Consider the following 20215-nt stretch of genomic DNA (forward strand, 5'->3'; position numbering starts at 1 on the left):
ACGAAGAAGTATCATTACAAATAGCACAGTTTTCCCACTATGTTGCCGCACCGAAAAAAATCCAACGGCACTCAATTTCATCCTGCCATTAGGAAGTTGCGTCCATTTGATCAACCAAATAACTCGCCGCCTCGCTAGGCCAGACAAGGCACACAGAGTGTGCATACCAGGACTAAGCCCACTTCACCCAACCAAAATGTGGTAGGGATTTATTGCCAGCATAAAGCTACATCCTACAAAAAGTAAAATACTGTAAATGTTTTAGGGAATCAGAAATTGAGAGAAATTTGTTGTATATTCTCATTGATAATAGTGACCTCTTTATATAGAGGATTACAAGGCATAGAATCTGAATCATACAAGGAAAGAAATTGTAATGCCCCGTACCTATTAATTACTTTTTACCGTGGTTGACCGAGGAGTGACTTTTTCTTTAGTCCGGTAAATTAGGAAATTTATTTGAGATTGTCGTAGAATACGCAAAATCGAGTTCGTGGACACGTAGTTTGTTTAAATTGGATTTATATCGGAAAAGTTATGACCAAAAATAGAAATTTCTATTTTTGGCATGACTTTTGTTTGTGAGTTTCTTTTAGTAGAAAGCAAGAAATAAAACAGATGGAAGAGAGAGAAAGGGAAAGAATCAGAAAAAAATTAAAAGGAAAGAGAGAGAGCACGGGTAGAACCCGAGTCACCCCCTCCCATTTTCTTTTTTCTTCTTCCGTCGCTGCTCTTCCCTTCTCCGGCGAATTCGTCGCCGTCCGGCCACCCCAAGACGCATCGTTGGGCACGGCGTGATCCTCTCTTCCTTCTCCTTCTAGCTATGTAAGTTTTTCACCATGGGTATCATTAGTTTTTGAGTTTTGAAGAGAATTTGCAGAAAAGGGGAAAACCGGAGTTTAGCTCCCATCTCGGTTTTCCGGCGATTTCCGGTCGAATTTCTTTGGGTTTTGGTTGTTGGTGAGTTGCTGAATGAGTCCCTAACCTTGTTGCAGCTTGTTTTGGGCTGTGGAAGAAGAATTGAAGGTGTTTGGGGACGTGAACAGTAGCGTGAACAGTTCCATCCGAGTTCTTGAGTTTGGGTTTGGAATTTCCAACTTTTTCTGCTTGTTTTGGATGTGATTGCAGGTATAGAATTGTTGGGGGTGTTGTGGAGATAATTTTGAGCTAAATAGGTTGACTGGAATTGGATTCCACCTTTGATGTTTTGTGTTAAACTTGAGGATTGTTTGGTTTGAGTTTTTTTTTGGAATTTTGGTGTAGTTATTGTTATTTTGGATAGTATGGATTATAAATTTTATGGGTGAATCTCTTGATAATTTACTATCAATGTTATTGTGAAATTGTTCTATTTTGTGGAGGAGTTTGGAATGGAGATTGTGTTTTGGAAAAGAAAATTTAGAGAGGAGTTAAATTTTAGAGATGGAATTGTGAGTGGAAATGGGGAAAATTAAGATTGAATGTGGAAATGTTTGGAAAGGATTTTTATGGTAATTGGTGGTATTTTTGTGATGAAGGAAGTGAGATTAAATTGATTTAGTTATCGAACGGTCCTTGTGAAGGTTTAGATTAAGTGAAGTCATTGAATGGTTAAGGAATCGATTGAGTGGTTATGAGTTAGAGGGCATTGAGATTGTAAGGAATTATAGAATTTAATTCCGAATAGAAGTGTGGAATTTTATAATAATTTGTGATTAATAGACGCTTATTCCGAGGGGAATGGGTTGTTTTGAGAGTATTTCATTGTATGGTCAATTATATCCTATTCTATTGTGACAGGACGTACTGAGCCCTCGAGCGAGGAGGACACAGACAGGCAGCAGGGTTAGCTGCGGGATTTACTTGTGAGTGGACCTTTATTTTTATTTAAATAATTCATGCAGCATGGTATTAAATTTTGAAATGTGATTTTATGGAAAGAAAAGGATTAAAAAGGAAACAGTTGACAAGGAGGCCAGTTCGGCGCATGCGTATCTTACCTAGTTGGCAGTCCCTTCTAGGTAATAGTCTGGTCGGCAGTCCCGTCCAGACTACAGCTCGGTTGGCAGTCCCATCCGATGCGTCATCTGGTTGGCAGTCCCTTCCAGATGACTTGATGTAGTTAGTCGGCAGTCCCGTCTACTACCTGTGGCTAGTTGGCAGTCCCAACTAATCACCGCCTCCTACTCCGGTTGGCAGTCCCTTCCGATGCGTCATCAGGTGGCAGTCCCTCCCCGATGGCATGAGATGCCTTGGAAGTAGTCCTTCCTAGTCATCAAATGAGTTTCATGGAAAAGGATTTGAGTTGGAACTTCATAGGATTTGGCTGCATGATGGTTTTGTTAAAAAGAGAAATGGGGAAGCATACCATAAATTGTTTTGACTCTCAATTCAGTTTTGTCCACTCACTCTAATGGATTTTATATGTTTTCCCCTGGGCCCTTCGTTTTCAAATGCCCAGATTTCAGATTTGCAGAGATTGCGTCCAGGCTCAAGAACTTGGGAATCAGCGCTTCCGTTTTTGTCCGTAGGTTATTACTTAACCTACCTTGTATGATATCGGCTTAGTTTAGTGTTGCTCTGATAAACCTTTTCTTTGAAGTTTGATGGATGTTGTTGTATGGGTTGTTGTTGCTTACGGAGGATTATGTTGGAATTTGAGCTTTTCGGATGTAATATATGTGCATGGATTGTTAATTTGATATAGTAGGTTGAGTAGAAGTTGTAGTTAAAATTATGTCCAGGTTTGTGAAATTTTGGGTAGCCCATTTTTAGGGGAGGTTCTGCCGAATTTTTCGGTAGGATTTCGCTTAAAGTGGGCCCCGCAGGCTCGTATCCAGGTAATAGGGGTGATTCCTGGGTCGGGTCCTGTCAGTTGGTATCAGAGCACTAGGTTATTAGATTCTGTGGCCGATATCTTCTTATAGTTGTCTTACATGCTTGATAGTATTCAGTACCTCCCGAGTGATGGCCCGACTGCAGCGGTTCCCCATCATATACTCTTCGGTGCTGACGTACCAATCAAGTATGTAAGATAGTTGTTGTTGGTATAAATATCTTGGTGTAACTCAGTTATGGGAATTTCAGGTGGAATGAGACCCGGACGCAGATCTCGTGCTGGCAGGAACCATTCACCCGCTAGTGAGGGTGATGATGAGCATGTTCCTCGTGGGTTGTTACGGACCGTGGAGCGGTTGTTTGAGCGTTTTGCAGCGGCACTCCCCAATCCTAGGACTGACTATACTGTGGAGCGTGCCAGACGCCATGGGGCGTATACTTTCTCTAGTGCTCCTACGGAGTCCGTAGCAGGAGACTGGATTACCCGCATGGAGAGAGTATTTGAGTCCTTGGGCTGTCCAGCTGCTAGGAGGGTTCCTTTGGCTATTGACCTCCTAGACGGGGATGCATGGCTTTGGTGGCAGGGTACCAGGAATATGGGTTATGACCCAACTACCATGACTTGGGAAGAGTTCAAAACGGAGTTCTCAAATCGGTACTATAATCAGGCATCCCAGCACCGTCTCCGATTTGAGTTCATGCAGTTGAAGCAGACTGAGGAGATGACTGTGTTACAGTATGAGGAGCGTTTCATTGCTTTGTCTCGGTTTGCCCCTGAGTTGGTGGCGACAGAAAAGTTGAAGGTTGATCAGTTTATCAATGGCCTTCTACCTGTATATCGGGATTGGTTGGCGCCTCATGATTATCCGACTTTTAAGTTAGCTGTGGAGGCTGCTATGAGGTGTGAGGCTAGATATCTGGACGGTTCCCGACCTTTGGAGATTGGCGGTCCCAGTCAGGGGCCATCTAAGAGAATTGCCTCTAGTTCGGGTTCTGCATCGTCATCAGGCAGTAGACCGAGCAGTTCAGATTCTAGCTCTCGTCAGCGTTTCAGGGGACGCTTCAGGAGGCCTGGGCAGACCGGTAGGAGACAGTCCAGGGGTGGCACTGCTAGTTCCAGTGGAGGCTTTGGTAGACAGGCGATTTCGAGAGACTATCCCCAGTGTGCTACTTGTGGTAGACACCATGCAGGCCCGTGTCAGGCAGGTGTGGGGACTTGTTACCAATGTGGCCAGTGGGGTCACTACAGGAGGGAATGCCCTCAGTTGACCCAGGGAGTCTTCACTACTACTAGTCAGAGTATGGGTCAGACCTCTGTGGGTGCTACTAGTTCAGGCTCTCATGGCAGTTTATCAGGCAGGAGCAGCACTCAGTCGGGTCGTGGACAGAGAGGGCGTCCAGTGACCCAGGCCCGTCTTCATGCTATGACCCAGCAGGAGGGTCGCACTGCACCGAACGTCATTATGGGTATGTTAGTTGTTTTTGGTCAACCAGCTTTCATTTTAATTGATCCTGGAGCCTCTCACTCCTTTATGTCTAAGAGGTTTTCTTTCTTTGCTAATGTGCCCCCATCTCTCCTACTCGGAGAGTGGCATGTTGTTCTACCATCGGGGGAAAGACATAGAATTGAGTGGGTACATCGTTTTTGTGGTGTGTTTGTAGAAGGAGTTTGTTTAGAGGCGGACTTGATTCCATTTGAGTTAGTGGAGTTTGATGTAATCCTCGGGATGGATTTCCTACGGATGCATCATGCCTTGGTGGATTGCTTTTGTAGTACTGTATTATTTCGGAGTCCAGGTAAGCCAGTTGTCACCTTTTATGGTGAACGGGAGGTTCTCCCATCTTGCATAATCTCAGCTTTAACTGCTAAGAAGATGTTGAGTAAGGGTTGCCAAGCTTATTTGGCACATGTGGTGAATTCAAATGCCGAAGTTATGGATCTTAGCCAAATTCCTGTTGTTGGTGACTATCCAGATGTATTTCCAGAAGAATTGCCTGGATTGCCCCCGGTGCGAGAGATAGACTTTACCATTGATTTACTTCCAGGTACAACACCCATCTCTCAAGCACCTTATAGAATGGCACCGGCGGAATTGAAAGAGTTGTATGTACAGTTGCAGGAGTTAACGGATAAGGGATTTATACGACCTAGTGTATCTCCCTGGGGTGCACCTGTGTTGTTTGTGAAGAAGAAAGACGGTACTTTGAGGCTTTGTATTGATTACCGGAAACTAAACAGGGTGACTATAAGGAATAAATATCCCTTGCCCCGCATTGATGATTTGTTTGACCAGTTGAGGGGTGCTAAAGTTTTCTCAAAGATTGATTTGAGGTCTGGTTATCATCAGTTACGGATTAAAGAGGAGGATGTAGCCAAAACTGCTTTTCGATCACGTTATGGTCATTATGAGTTCCTTGTTATGCCTTTTGGGTTGACTAATGCACCCGCTGCTTTCATGGATCTCATGAACAGGGTGTTTCGCCCGTATCTTGACCGCTTTGTGATTGTGTTCATTGACGACATATTGGTTTATTCTAAGAGTGAGGAGTTACATGTTAAGCACTTGAATATTGTGTTGGAGACTCTACGGCTACACCAATTGTATGCTAAATTCAGTAAGTGTGAGTTTTGGCTTGACCAAGTGACATTCTTGGGTCACGTCATTACAGCTGGTGGTGTTAGTGTGGATCCCCAAAAAGTAGAAGCCGTGTTGAATTGGGAAAGACCTACCAATGTGACGGAAATTCGTAGTTTCTTGGGTCTTGCTGGTTACTATCGACGTTTTGTGCAAAATTTTTCTAGAATTGCCGCTCCTCTTACTAAGTTAACGAGAAAGGGTGTCAGATTTGTTTGGTCTGAAAATTGTGAGCGGAGCTTCCAAGAACTTAAGAGTCGGCTGACTAGTGCTCCAATTCTATCCTTGCCTGATGATAGTGGGGAGTATGTAATTTACAGCGATGCCTCTAGACAAGGCTTGGATTGTGTTTTAATGCAGCATGGTAATGTGATTGCTTATGCTTCTAGACAGTTGAAGCCACATGAGTTGAATTATCCCACACATGACTTAGAATTGGCAGCTATTGTACTTGCTCTTAAGCTATGGAGGCATTATCTGTATGGAGCCAGATGTCAGATTTTCACTGACCATAAGAGCCTCAAGTATGTGTTTACACAACCGAATCTAAATTTAAGACAACGAAGATGGATGGAATTGATTGAAGATTATGATTGTACCATTGAGTATCACCCCGGTAAAGCGAATGTGGTGGCGGATGCACTTAGTAGGAATCCATCCGTGACCTTGTCATATTTAAGGGCCACTCGAGTACCCCTATTGTCAGAGTTGAGGTCTACGGGGGTTGAGTTATCGGTTGATGAGGTTGGTACTCTGGTGGCTAGTTTTCATGTCAGACCAGCATTTATTGATAAAATACGGGAAGCCCAGCCTCTTGATCCAAGAATTGAAGGGATTAAAGAAGGTGTTCGTGGTGGTTGGCAACTTGAGTTTTCTATTCGAAGAGATGGGACATTGATGTTTGGGAAGAGACTTTGTGTTCCTAACGTTGAAGCACTTAAACGAGAAATACTTGATGAAGCTCATAACTCCGCGTATGCCCTGCATCCTGGTGGTACAAAAATGTATCGGACTCTCAAGGAGTACTATTGGTGGCCAAACATGAAAAGAGAAATTGCAGCTTTTGTGAGCAAATGCCTTGTGTGCCAGCAAGTGAAAGCGGAAAGGCAAAAACCGTCGGGGTTGTTGCAACCTTTGCCAATCCCAGAATGGAAATGGGAACATCTCACCATGGATTTTATTTACAAGTTACCTCGTACGCAGGATGGTAATGATGGTATTTGGGTGATTGTAGATCGACTCACCAAATCAGCTCATTTTCTGGCGGTTAAGGAAACCTTTAGTTTGGATAAACTGGCAAAGTTGTATGTGGACGAAATTGTAAAGCTTCATGGTGTCCCTGAGTCCATTGTTTCTGATCGTGATGCTCGATTCACATCAAAGTTTTGGAGGAAAGTTCACAAATTTATGGGAACAAAATTACAATTTAGCACTGCTTTCCATCCTCAAACTGATGGACAATCTGAGCGGACTATACAAACTTTGGAAGACATGTTGAGGGCTTGTTCTCTACAATTTAAAGGAAGTTGGGATAAGCACTTGGCTTTGATGGAGTTTGCATATAACAACAGTTACCATTCGAGTATTGGTATGGCTCCCTACGAAGCTTTGTATGGGAAACAGTGTAGGACCCCCTTGTGTTGGGATGAAGTGGGAGAAAGACAACTTATTGGTCCAGAGATCGTTGAAATCACAACAAATAAAGTCAAAGTGATCAGAGAGAAACTCAAGACGGCTCAAAGCAGACAGAAGAGCTACGCAGATAAACACAGGAAGCATCTTGAATTTCAAGTTGGTGATTGGGTATTTCTGAAGTTATCTCCTTGGAAGGGTGTGGTAAGGTTTGGTAAACGAGGAAAACTAAGTCCAAGGTATATTGGTCCCTATGAGATTGTGGAACGAATTGGTCTGGTTGCTTACCGCTTGGCTTTACCTCCACAACTATCTCAAGTACATGATGTATTCCACGTCTCCATGCTTCGCAAGTACATCACTGATCCTTCACATGTGTTACCAGCTCAACCCATTACACTTACAGAAGATCTAACATATGAAGAAGAACCAGTACAGATCCTTGATCGTCGTGAGCAAGTACTCCGAAGTAAGATTATACCTTTGGTTAAGGTATTATGGAGGAATCACCTGTTTGAAGAAGCTACTTGGGAACCAGAGGATCAAATGAGGCAACAGTATCCACATCTTTTTCTTGACAGGTATAATTTCGAGGACGAAATTTTATAAGGAGGGGAGATTGTAATGCCCCGTACCTATTAATTACTTTTTACCGTGGTTGACCGAGGAGTGACTTTTTCTTTAGTCCGGTAAATTAGGAAATTTATTTGAGATTGTCGTAGAATACGCAAAATCGAGTTCGTGGACACGTAGTTTGTTTAAATTGGATTTATATCGGAAAAGTTATGACCAAAAATAGAAATTTCTATTTTTGGCATGACTTTTGTTTGTGAGTTTCTTTTAGTAGAAAGCAAGAAATAAAACAGATGGAAGAGAGAGAAAGGGAAAGAATCAGAAAAAAATTAAAAGGAAAGAGAGAGAGCACGGGTAGAACCCGAGTCACCCCCTCCCATTTTCTTTTTTCTTCTTCCGTCGCTGCTCTTCCCTTCTCCGGCGAATTCGTCGCCGTCCGGCCACCCCAAGACGCATCGTTGGGCACGGCGTGATCCTCTCTTCCTTCTCCTTCTAGCTATGTAAGTTTTTCACCATGGGTATCATTAGTTTTTGAGTTTTGAAGAGAATTTGCAGAAAAGGGGAAAACCGGAGTTTAGCTCCCATCTCGGTTTTCCGGCGATTTCCGGTCGAATTTCTTTGGGTTTTGGTTGTTGGTGAGTTGCTGAATGAGTCCCTAACCTTGTTGCAGCTTGTTTTGGGCTGTGGAGGAAGAATTGAAGGTGTTTGGGGACGTGAACAGTAGCGTGAACAGTTCCATCCGAGTTCTTGAGTTTGGGTTTGGAATTTCCAGCTTTTTCTGCTTGTTTTGGATGTGATTGCAGGTATAGAATTGTTGGGGGTGTTGTGGAGATAATTTTGAGCTAAATAGGTTGACTGGAATTGGATTCCACCTTTGATGTTTTGTGTTAAACTTGAGGATTGTTTGGTTTGAGTTTTTTTTTGGAATTTTGGTGTAGTTATTGTTATTTTGGATAGTATGGATTATAAATTTTATGGGTGAATCTCTTGATAATTTACTATCAATGTTATTGTGAAATTGTTCTATTTTGTGGAGGAGTTTGGAATGGAGATTGTGTTTTGGAAAAGAAAATTTAGAGAGGAGTTAAATTTTAGAGATGGAATTGTGAGTGGAAATGGGGAAAATTAAGATTGAATGTGGAAATGTTTGGAAAGGATTTTTATGGTAATTGGTGGTATTTTTGTGATGAAGGAAGTGAGATTAAATTGATTTAGTTATCGAACGGTCCTTGTGAAGGTTTAGATTAAGTGAAGTCATTGAATGGTTAAGGAATCGATTGAGTGGTTATGAGTTAGAGGGCATTGAGATTGTAAGGAATTATAGAATTTAATTCCGAATAGAAGTGTGGAATTTTATAATAATTTGTGATTAATAGACGCTTATTCCGAGGGGAATGGGTTGTTTTGAGAGTATTTCATTGTATGGTCAATTATATCCTATTCTATTGTGACAGGACGTACTGAGCCCTCGAGCGAGGAGGACACAGACAGGCAGCAGGGTTAGCTGCGGGATTTACTTGTGAGTGGACCTTTATTTTTATTTAAATAATTCATGCAGCATGGTATTAAATTTTGAAATGTGATTTTATGGAAAGAAAAGGATTAAAAAGGAAACAGTTGACAAGGAGGCCAGTTCGGCGCATGCGTATCTTACCTAGTTGGCAGTCCCTTCTAGGTAATAGTCTGGTCGGCAGTCCCGTCCAGACTACAGCTCGGTTGGCAGTCCCATCCGATGCGTCATCTGGTTGGCAGTCCCTTCCAGATGACTTGATGTAGTTAGTCGGCAGTCCCGTCTACTACCTGTGGCTAGTTGGCAGTCCCAACTAATCACCGCCTCCTACTCCGGTTGGCAGTCCCTTCCGATGCGTCATCAGGTGGCAGTCCCTCCCCGATGGCATGAGATGCCTTGGAAGTAGTCCTTCCTAGTCATCAAATGAGTTTCATGGAAAAGGATTTGAGTTGGAACTTCATAGGATTTGGCTGCATGATGGTTTTGTTAAAAAGAGAAATGGGGAAGCATACCATAAATTGTTTTGACTCTCAATTCAGTTTTGTCCACTCACTCTAATGGATTTTATATGTTTTCCCCTGGGCCCTTCGTTTTCAAATGCCCAGATTTCAGATTTGCAGAGATTGCGTCCAGGCTCAAGAACTTGGGAATCAGCGCTTCCGTTTTTGTCCGTAGGTTATTACTTAACCTACCTTGTATGATATCGGCTTAGTTTAGTGTTGCTCTGATAAACCTTTTCTTTGAAGTTTGATGGATGTTGTTGTATGGGTTGTTGTTGCTTACGGAGGATTATGTTGGAATTTGAGCTTTTCGGATGTAATATATGTGCATGGATTGTTAATTTGATATAGTAGGTTGAGTAGAAGTTGTAGTTAAAATTATGTCCAGGTTTGTGAAATTTTGGGTAGCCCATTTTTAGGGGAGGTTCTGCCGAATTTTTCGGTAGGATTTCGCTTAAAGTGGGCCCCGCAGGCTCGTATCCAGGTAATAGGGGTGATTCCTGGGTCGGGTCCTGTCAGAAATCGTACATTGAATAGGAATCTATATCCTTCTAATGTAACCTAGAGTTTGGGTCAAACACAAATTAGGGTTTTACTTGAACACTCCCCCTTGTGTTGCCCAAACGCGGTGCTTTTCTTGTTGCCTCGCTAAAAACCTTGCCGAGTAACTAAAACCCAGTGCGTCAAAAATAACCTTGGTCAAAGGGGAAAAAGAGCATAACACACCATTCACGTTTCGAGACCATACATGTAGACATCTCTCCCTGATGTCTGCATCTCCCCCTGATGACTATGGTCATGGGAGTTCGGATAACTTCTGTAAACGATGCTACCAACACGTTTCTCGAAAGTGGAATTTAGGCAATGACTTAGTGAGTAAGTCTGTCATACTGTCCTCAGATTGAACCTAGTTCCCTTTGATCTTGAGGAGAGTCTGTTGTTGCTGATTATACTTGGTGTTGTCGCTTTTGATGTAGCCTTGATTCATTTGTTCAAAATAAGCAGCATTATCCAAAACGCTTGTAGGCTCATCATTGGTAGACTTCAAACCACAATTGTTCGAACATGCGTAATTATGGATCCAATCCATATACATTCACGAACCACTTCGTGAAGAGCAATGATATCTGCATTGTTCGAAGATATAGCGACTAGGGTCTATTCTGTAGACCTCCAAGATATCACGGTCTTTACTTATGGTGAACACTTAACCATTTTGGGAATGACCTTTGTGTGGGTCAGAGAGATATGCAATATCAGCAAAACCTTCCAAAACACATGTCGTTTTGGGATGGGGATAGTGGACGCAGGCCAGTGTTGGCGGCGTTCCTGGTGTGTGATGGGTCCGAATCCACCATCTCTCTGTAAGGATAGAACAAGCTCATATCAATCGTACATCTCAAGTACCAAAAGATATCTTTTACACCAATCCAATGGCGTCGCGTTGGCGCAAAGCTATACCTTAACTAACAAGCTCACTGCAAATGAGACGTCTGGTCTTGTGCATTGAGCTAAGTACAATAATGCGCCTATTGTACTCAAGTAAGGCACTCCTGCCTCTAGCACACCTTCATTATCATACTTCGAACGAAAAGGATCATTTTCAGGACCAAGACTATGAACGATCATGGGGGTGCTTGAAGGTTTGACCTTGTCAAAATGCCTAAGCATCTATCGACACAATGCTCAAGTTCCAAACTGAGACATAATCGTGTTCTCCCAAAATCGTGTTCTCCCAAAATCCCATCTCAAACTCGGATTTCAAGTGTTCAGCGGTTTCCCTTAACTCTTTAAGGGCTTCCAATGAAGATCATGTCCAACATGAACCGCGATAGAATCTGAAACTTGTTATGAAAACGCGTGGGCATATCCCTTTCCAATCAAGTAGTCACTTTAGTGAGCGTTTCAACCTCTTTGTAAACGCGCTTCGTGGTCTAGAGCCACTTGACTTGGGTAAATGAAGTTCACCATGAACCTTCTTGTATATTCCGTATCTGGATCCCCATAGAGATACGTAGTGGCCACATTTGTAAGCTGCATGTTCAATTATTCGGAAACTACAAAACTGACAGGGTAGTGGAGTGCAATGACATCCATTACGAGAGAATATGTCTGATCGTAGTCGATTTCAGGGCGTTTTGTGAGAAGCCTTGCCCCATAATGACAGGACCCGCCCTGGATTTCACCTTGAAATACAAAGTGGCCCTGCGGGGCCCACCTTAGAAGAAATTCTACCAAAAATTTGGCCAAATTTCCTCTAAAAGTGGACTACCCAAAACCTGTAGAAAGACATTTACACTTCTAAAATAATCCACCCTTAATCTTCTGGAGCCACCCCGCTCCCTAAATCACAACATCTCTCATTTCACATAACAATTCTAATATGCAAGAATATAAATCTCATGGATTATCAAAGCAATCTAATGCACAAGCGTACAAGAAGATAGAATACAAGATAAAGGACCAATACTTTTCTAATGCGGAAGCTATGACAGCTATGCCTCAACCCCATGTACGCTCGACCTCAAGCTAAACTGGCCTGCAAACTTGGCATTTGAAACCGAAAGGCCCAGGGGAAAAACATTTGAAAATCGTTAGAGTGAGTGGACGAAAAATAAGTAATTTCGAATGAACGAGTGAAACTTAATGTTTTCCCAAGTTATTCTCCAAATCCCTCGCATGCAGTAAAAATCTTAGAAACACTCTTAATCATCATATTTATTGAAATCTCAATTATGTAATGTCGATCATCTCGAAATCTCTTTAAAATCTCAAATCCCTCAAATACATAATGATAATTCAGACATCTCGTTAAATTACTCAAATCTCAAATCATATCTCAAATAGGCAATGACTAAAGGGCACTGCCAATTAGTCATCTCATACCACCTGGAGAGGACTGCCGACCAGTGATGCATCGGAGGGAACTGTCGACCAGACGAGGAGGTGACTTACCTGGAGGGGACTGCCGACCAGGTAATGCATGCATGCACTGACTTATTTACCTCCTCAATAAACTGGAATCAATCTCTTTAAAATAATTGCTTTCGAAAGGAAACCCATTATTAATCCAATAAGTCATCAATAATTCACTGAAAGCATAACTTAAGAATATCTCGATAATTCAAAACTCAATATCTCAATAAATCCTCGAAAACATAAATCCTCAGTAAATCAATAAATGCTTTTGGAAAGAAATCTCAATATAACTTCAAAGCTGATAAGTGAGGAGCTCAAAACTCAAGAAATCTCGATAATTCGATCATGCTCAAATATTTGCTAAATCATTTGTACTCGTATATCACCATATAAATCGATATTCGAAATCAATAATTCTCACAACATTTTCTAATCAATCACTTTCCGAAAATCATTGCCCAACTCAATAACTCATAAATAAATAGCTTGAAAATCTATTGAAAGCCCTCGGGAAGGAAATCCACTAATAATCCTGTAACTCATAGAGCATAATAAATCTCAAGAAATCAAGCTCATAAAATCATAAAACTCAATAACTCAAATAATAAATTAAATCTCAATCGGAAAATAATAATATACTGCATGCACTATTAATTTAAAATAAATGTCCACTCACGGTTTGCAGTTACAACGGCCATCCAACTATCTCGTCCTCAAACTTGCATATCCGTCGTCCTGAATAATCAATATAATAAATAATTGTTTCTCAAGAACCGAGACTTAATTTACGATAATAAGTTCAATGCCCTAAAACCAATAAATCTGTCAGGACCCACCCCGGAATTTCCCTCCTAACTCCAAGATGGACCTGCGGGGCCCACTTTTAGAGAAAATTCGACAGAACCTCCCCTAAAAGTGGACAACCCTAAACCTGTGGAAAACACTTCTAAGCAGCAAAAATTCTAGGCTTGAAGCCACCCTGCTTCCAAGCAACAATTCGCAAATTTCCAATTATAACAACAAACTCCACAACCATGAAAACTTATACAAATTACAATCCGGCCAAACCAATCATTCAACTTCCTCCCATAAAATAAAACTCTCTAACACACATAATTATACAAATGTATAAATTCACCATCTTTAGGTATTCAGAGCAATCTAAAGGAACGTATTGAACATATAATACATAAGTAGGTCAATAAATAACCTACTGAGGATAGATGGCAAAGGTGGTGCTAGCCCTCACTCCTAAGCCGGTCAGCAACGCTGTAATCTGGGCAATTGAAACCAAAGGGCCCAGGGGGAAGTATGTAAAAACGTTAGCGTGAGTGGACAAAATAAATAAATAAAAAGTGAGTAAAATTTATACTTTCCCACAAATTTATAATATAATTTCTCGATGCATGCAACCAATGTAAAACATATTTCTTTAGATCCAAAACTTATGATAAGTACCAGCCCCGCTGGATAAAAGAAAACGGACTAGCCCCGCTAGTCAAATACTGATAAAATATGGGGAAGAAGTTTCACCATACAGAAGAAGGGAGCCTCTCAGGCTCGGGTCGGAGTGTCCCACACTCCGGAGCATCCCATGCTCTGCTCTTACTCACCCACAAACACATAGTAAGCAGGGAGGAGTACTAATAGGCTAGCTAGCAATAATATATAGCGACCCAGGTATGGCGGGTAAAAACTAGTAAAAATCCAATAAATCCTTAAGGCTTCCCCATGTCCCACGCTAAAGAAATAAATGGGTTTACAGTATGGCATTCACAATGCCAAAAATCGAAGATTAATAATTAGATAACATAATAACTTTAACAATTTATATTTCGATAATCTTTCCAAAATCTTATCAATAGAATCAATAAAATGAGGAAAGAAATAAGTATTTTAATGACGTGACCCCGCACGCCCTAAATTCCTTAAATAGTCAAATAGTTAAAACCGTTTCCGAAAATAGGCTTATGTTGTAAATTGATAAATGAAATGCTCAACTCGGAAACCATTAAATATATATGCATGCATCATTCTTTAAAATAAAGTCCACTCACAGTGTACGGCTAAGCTTGCCGTCGGTCCGAACCCTCCTCGAGGGTATCCTCCTCACGTCCTGTACAATAAGACGTTCATCAACTTTACTTATCGAATGGAAAACGAAATTGGATTAATTAAAATCAGCCCTAATATCAACTTTAATTGCCCAATTTCCCCCAATCTTCTTCAATAATATTATCTCCTTAATATATAGGCTCAAAGGCCAAACCGAGGAAATCCGATGGATGGATTCCTCATAATTCGTTTAATAATTTCTCCATTCTTTGAATAAACACCAATATTCATATCCAATTCACCTCCAAATCCATTTCCAAGCTTCGATTAATTAACTATGCGTAAAATTGATAAAATACATGTTCAACAGTCAAGATTCCCGGCCAAAACCCTGTCTCACGCGCCACCCACAGTGGCGGTGCGTGGGTTTCACGTGCCGGTGGCCAACCTCCACCTCCAACCACCAAATTTCAGGTGCAACACCTACTCAACACACTGATTCCACTTCATAACTACAACATTTACAAATAACAACTACAAACAGTCGAAATCGATCCAAGAACACAAACCCAGAAAATTCAAGAACCCTAATTCGATCCGACCTCTACACTTCAAATCGTGTTACAAGACCATAGGGGAAATAATCAGTGGTAAAAACCAAACCTTCGGCGAAGAAATGGGGACCGGAGGTGGCCGGAATCGCCGGAAATCGGCAAAAGTCCCAAACTGCAGCCGGAGTGGTTTTGGCTTCGATCCGTGGTTTTCCGGCCAAATCGTGGAAAACCAAGGCTGCTGGGGTGCTCGGAGGGAGGAGGCGCTCCTCTGGTGACCGTGGCATGCCCTGTGGTGGTCGGAATCGTCGGAAATCGGAGGGGGTGAGGAGGAGGCCGAACTGGAGAAAAGGGAGAGGTCGGGGGAGAGGAGAGAGAAAGTGAAAGGGGTGGGTTTCCGGAAATGGAAACCTACCTCAGTAAGTTTCTATTTTTGTCAAAATTACCATGAATAGTAACTTCTACAACTTTGGCCATAACTCTCGTATACTAAGTCCGATTTTTACGTACCACATATGCACGCGCTCGGTTTAACGTCCCCTACAACTTTCATGAAGAACCTTTCCTCAAATTTTGGCCCGAACAAAAAGTCAACTTTTAGGGCCACTAAACTATCGGTAGAAAGTAAAAATTGAAAGTATTCAACAATTACCGTCCAATTAGAAAGTAAATCATTAATTCTAGGTTCGGGATGTAACAATCTCCCCCACTTAAAAAATTTCGTCCTCGAAATTAACATACCTGCTAGAAAAGGTGGGGATACTGCTGTCGCATTTGCTCTTCTGGTTCCCAAGTAGCTTCTTCTACCATATGATTGCTCCAAAGTACCTTGACCAGGGGTATTGTTTTGTTCCTGAGTATCTGCTCTCTCTTATCAAGTATTTGAATCGGTCTTTCTTCATATGTCAAGTCTTCCCTCAACCGGATAGGTTGCTCTTCAAGAACGTGAGATGGATCAGCAACATACTTACGAAGCATGGAAACATGGAAGACATCATGTACTCTGGATAATCTTGAAGGTAATGCTAAACGATAAGCAACTGCACCAATCCGCTCCGTGATTTCATATGGTCCGATGTATCTAGGGCTAAGCTTCCCGCGTTTCCCAAATCTTACGATACCCTTCCAAGGTGATAGCTTCAAAAATACCCAATCACCTACTTGAAACTCCAGATCTTTCCTCCGGTTATCCGCATAACTCTTTTGTCTACTTTGGGCCACTCTAAGCTTTTCCTTGATCACCTTAACCTTTTCAGTCGTAATCTGTACCAATTCAGGACCAATCATTTTCCTTTCTCCTACCTCATTCCAACACAAAGGAGTACGACACTGCTTGCCATAAAGAGCTTCATAGGGAGCCATGCCAATGCTAGAATGATAGCTATTATTGTACGCAAACTCTATCAATGCCACATGATTATCCCAACTCCCCTTAAACTGTAAAACACAAGCTCTCAACATGTCTTCCAGAGTCTGAATAGTCCTTTCTGTTTGTCCGTCCGTTTGCGGGTGGAATGCAGTACTAAACTGAGATTGAGTGCCCAAAGCTTCCATCAACTCGCACCAAAACTTCTAAGTAAAACAAGGATCTCGGTCAGAAGTGATTGAGACGGGTGTGCCGTGGAGTCTCACTATCTCATTCATGAATAACTCTGCATATCTATCCATTTTGTAAGCCTTGTTGACGGGTAAGAAATGTGCGGATTTAGTCAGTCGATCCACAATCACCCAAATGCTATCATGACCACTACGGGTACGTGGTAACCCTGACACGAAGTCCATAGTAAGGTGCTCCCACTTCCATTCTGGTATTGGTAATGGCTGCAATAAACCTGAGGGTTTTTGTCTTTCTGCTTTCACTTGTTGACACACCAGACATCTTCTTACATAATCCGCGATTTCCCTCTTCATTCTAGGCCACCAATAGTATTTCTTAAGAGTATGGTACATTTTAGTTCCGCCAGGGTGCATGGCATAAGCAGAACTGTGAGCTTCCTCTAAGATTTCCTGTTTAAGATCATCCTGATCAGGCACATAGATTCTGTTCTCGAACATCAATGCTCCATCCCCTCTGATGTTAAAGTCTGCTCTAGCACCATTCTCCACTGCTTCTCTTAATTCTTCTAAAGATTCATCATGAAATTGCGCCTCTCGTACTTTGTCAATAAGAATTGGTCTTACATGAAAACTGGCTATTAGGGCTGCAGATTCTTTGGTCACCCCCAAATTAACTCCTGTAGCTCGTAATTCATAAAGGAGTGGAACCCGGACTGTTCTCAAATGTGACAAGGAAGGGGAGGGTAACATGGTAGGATAGGATTTCCTACTAAGAGCATCGGCCACCACATTGGCCCTTCCAGGATGATACTCAATCGTACAGTCATAATCTTTAATCAATTCCAACCATCTTCTTTGCCTCAAATTTATCTCTTTTTGCATAAGCAAATGTTGGAGACTCTTGTGATCGGTAAAGATTTGACAACGAGCTCCATATAAATAATGTCTCCATAGTTTAAGGGCAAGAATTACAGCAGCAAGCTCAAGATCATGTGTCGGATAATTTAACTCATGTGGCTTCAACTGTCTAGAGGCATAAGCAATCACGTTTCCATGTTGCATCAATACACAACCCAATCCTTGTCTCGAGGCATCACTATACACCACATATTCTCCACTATCGTCTGGCAAAGCTAGAACTGGGGCACTGGTTAACCGCTTCTTGAGTTCTTGAAAACTTTGCTCACACTCTTCCGACCAAACAAACTTCACACCCTTTCTAGTCAACCGAGTGAGAGGAGCTGCAATCTTCGAAAAATCTTGTATAAATCGCCGGTAATAACCTGCCAAACCCAAGAAACTGCGAATCTCAGTCACTGTAGTCGGTCTCCCCCAATTTAATACTGCTTCTACCTTCTTAGGGTCCACACTAATACCCTCAGCAGAGACAATATGACCCAAGAATCCTATACTGTTGAGCCAAAATTCACATTTGTTAAATTTAGCATACAACTGGGCTTCCCTCAAGGTCCGAAGCACAACCCTCAAGTGCTTGGCATGCTGAGAATCGTTCTTAGAGTAAACCAGAATATCATCGATAAAGACAATCACAAAACGATCCAGGTAAGGGCGAAACACTCGATTCATGAGGTCCATGAAAGCCGCAGGAGCATTTGTTAGTCCAAACGGCATTACCCTGAATTCATAGTGGCCATAACGTGAACGAAAAGCAGTCTTGGGTACATCAGACTCCCGTATCCGTAATTGATGATAACCGGACCTCAAATCGATCTTAGAGAAGACCTTAGCCCCCCTCAACTGATCAAACAAATCATCAATCCGAGGCAAAGGATATTTATTCTTGATGGTAACCTTATTTAACTTCCTGTAATCAATGCATAATCTCAAGGTACCATCCTTCTTCTTAACGAACAAAACCGGGGCACCCCATGGAGACACACTAGATTGAATGAAACCTTTATCCTCTAACTCTTGTAACTGAGTCTTCAACTCCTTTAGTTCAGCGGGAGCCATCCGATAAGGCGCTTGAAATATAGGTGTTGTACCAGGAATCAAATCGATAGCAAAGTCTATTTCTCTTACAGGGGGTAAACCAGGTAATTCATCCGGAAACACATCTGGAAATTTTCTAACAACTGGTATCTCATCAATACTCAGCTCCTCTCTACTGGTATCCACCATGTGAGCCAAGTAGGCCTGACAACCCTTGCTTAAAAGCTTCTCAGCCGTTAAGGCCGAAATCAGGCAGGAAGAAAATACATTCCGATCTCCCTGAAAAGAAACAATCGGCTTCCCTGGACTTTGAAACACCACAATCTTGAGAAAACAATCAATATTGGCTCGGTGAGTTGCTAAAAACTCCATCCCCAAGATTACATCGAATTCCACAAGATCCAAAGGAATTATATCAACTTCCAAGTTAACACCATTAACCCAAACGCTACAATCTTTGAAAACCCACTCTATTTTTAATGATCCCCCCGCAGGTAAAGATACATACCACTCGCCAATAAGGGGCGACGATGGTACGGTTGCAAAACATGCAAATCTACTCGACATAAAAGAATGCGAAGCACCAGGATCAATTAAAGTATAAGCAGGCTGATCAAAAACAGATAACGTACCGATGATAACATTAGGTGAATCGCGACCCTCCTGCTGGGTCATGGCATGCAATCTAGCATGAGTCGCAGGGCGTCCTCTCTGACCCCTACCCTGCTGAAAGCTACCACGAGAGGCTGAACTAGTACGGGCACCGCTAGTAGAAGCTCCGGCACCACTAGTGGAAGCACCAGCAGATGACTGACCAGCTGCCTGAAAAGGAGTATATGAGACTCTCTGGGTCAAAAGGGGGCAGTCCCTCTTGAAATGGCCCTGCTGCCCACACTCAAAGCACCCAACTGGCTGGTATTGCCCATACTGAGCTGGCTGACTAGCTGATGCCCTGGGCTGACTACTAGAACTAGCCCTGCTCTGCCCAAACTGGCGTCCACTAGACTGTCCTCGAGTGAATCTCCTGTTACGCCCCCCGCGTCTAAAACGAGATCCAGCACTAGATCCACTACTCTGTCCACTGCCTACTGAAGAACCAGATCCTGAGGTGGAAGCAGCTCTCTTAAATGGACCCTGACTGGGGCCACCGGTAACTGTATCTCTTGGTCGAAGGCCTGATAGATACATGGTCTCAAGTCTCAGAGCGGCATTAACTGCCTCATGGTACGTATAGTACTGCACAGCTGTCAATTGCACACGAAAATCACCCCCCAAACCTTCAACAAACCGGTTGATCCGTTCCTCCTCATTGGCTACCAAATCTGGCACAAACTGGGCTAGCTGAGTGAACCGCTGCTCAAACTCCGTCACAGTCATGTCCCCTTTCTCTAAGTGTAAAAACTCATACTTCATTCTGTCACGAACAGCTGTGCCAAAATACCTCTTATTAAAAAGTCCTTTAAATTGCTCCCAAGTCAGCGGGCCAACATTCCCTAAATCTCTGATAGTCAT

General features: G+C 42.3%; 1 long non-coding RNA gene across 1 annotated transcript; it reads left to right on the forward strand.

Moving 5' to 3' along the window:
- Window positions 1-7798: 7798 nt before the first annotated feature.
- On the forward strand, window positions 7799-9173 carry LOC112202299. The gene is made up of 3 exons (XR_002937265.2): window positions 7799-8158; window positions 8329-8461; window positions 9113-9173. It is a non-coding gene; the product is annotated as an uncharacterized LOC112202299 (long non-coding RNA).
- The last annotated feature ends 11042 nt before the right edge of the window (window positions 9174-20215 follow it).

The sequence above is a fragment of the Rosa chinensis genome, chromosome 5 (assembly GCF_002994745.2).
Source record: "Rosa chinensis cultivar Old Blush chromosome 5, RchiOBHm-V2, whole genome shotgun sequence".
Taxonomy (NCBI): Eukaryota; Viridiplantae; Streptophyta; class Magnoliopsida; order Rosales; family Rosaceae; genus Rosa; species Rosa chinensis.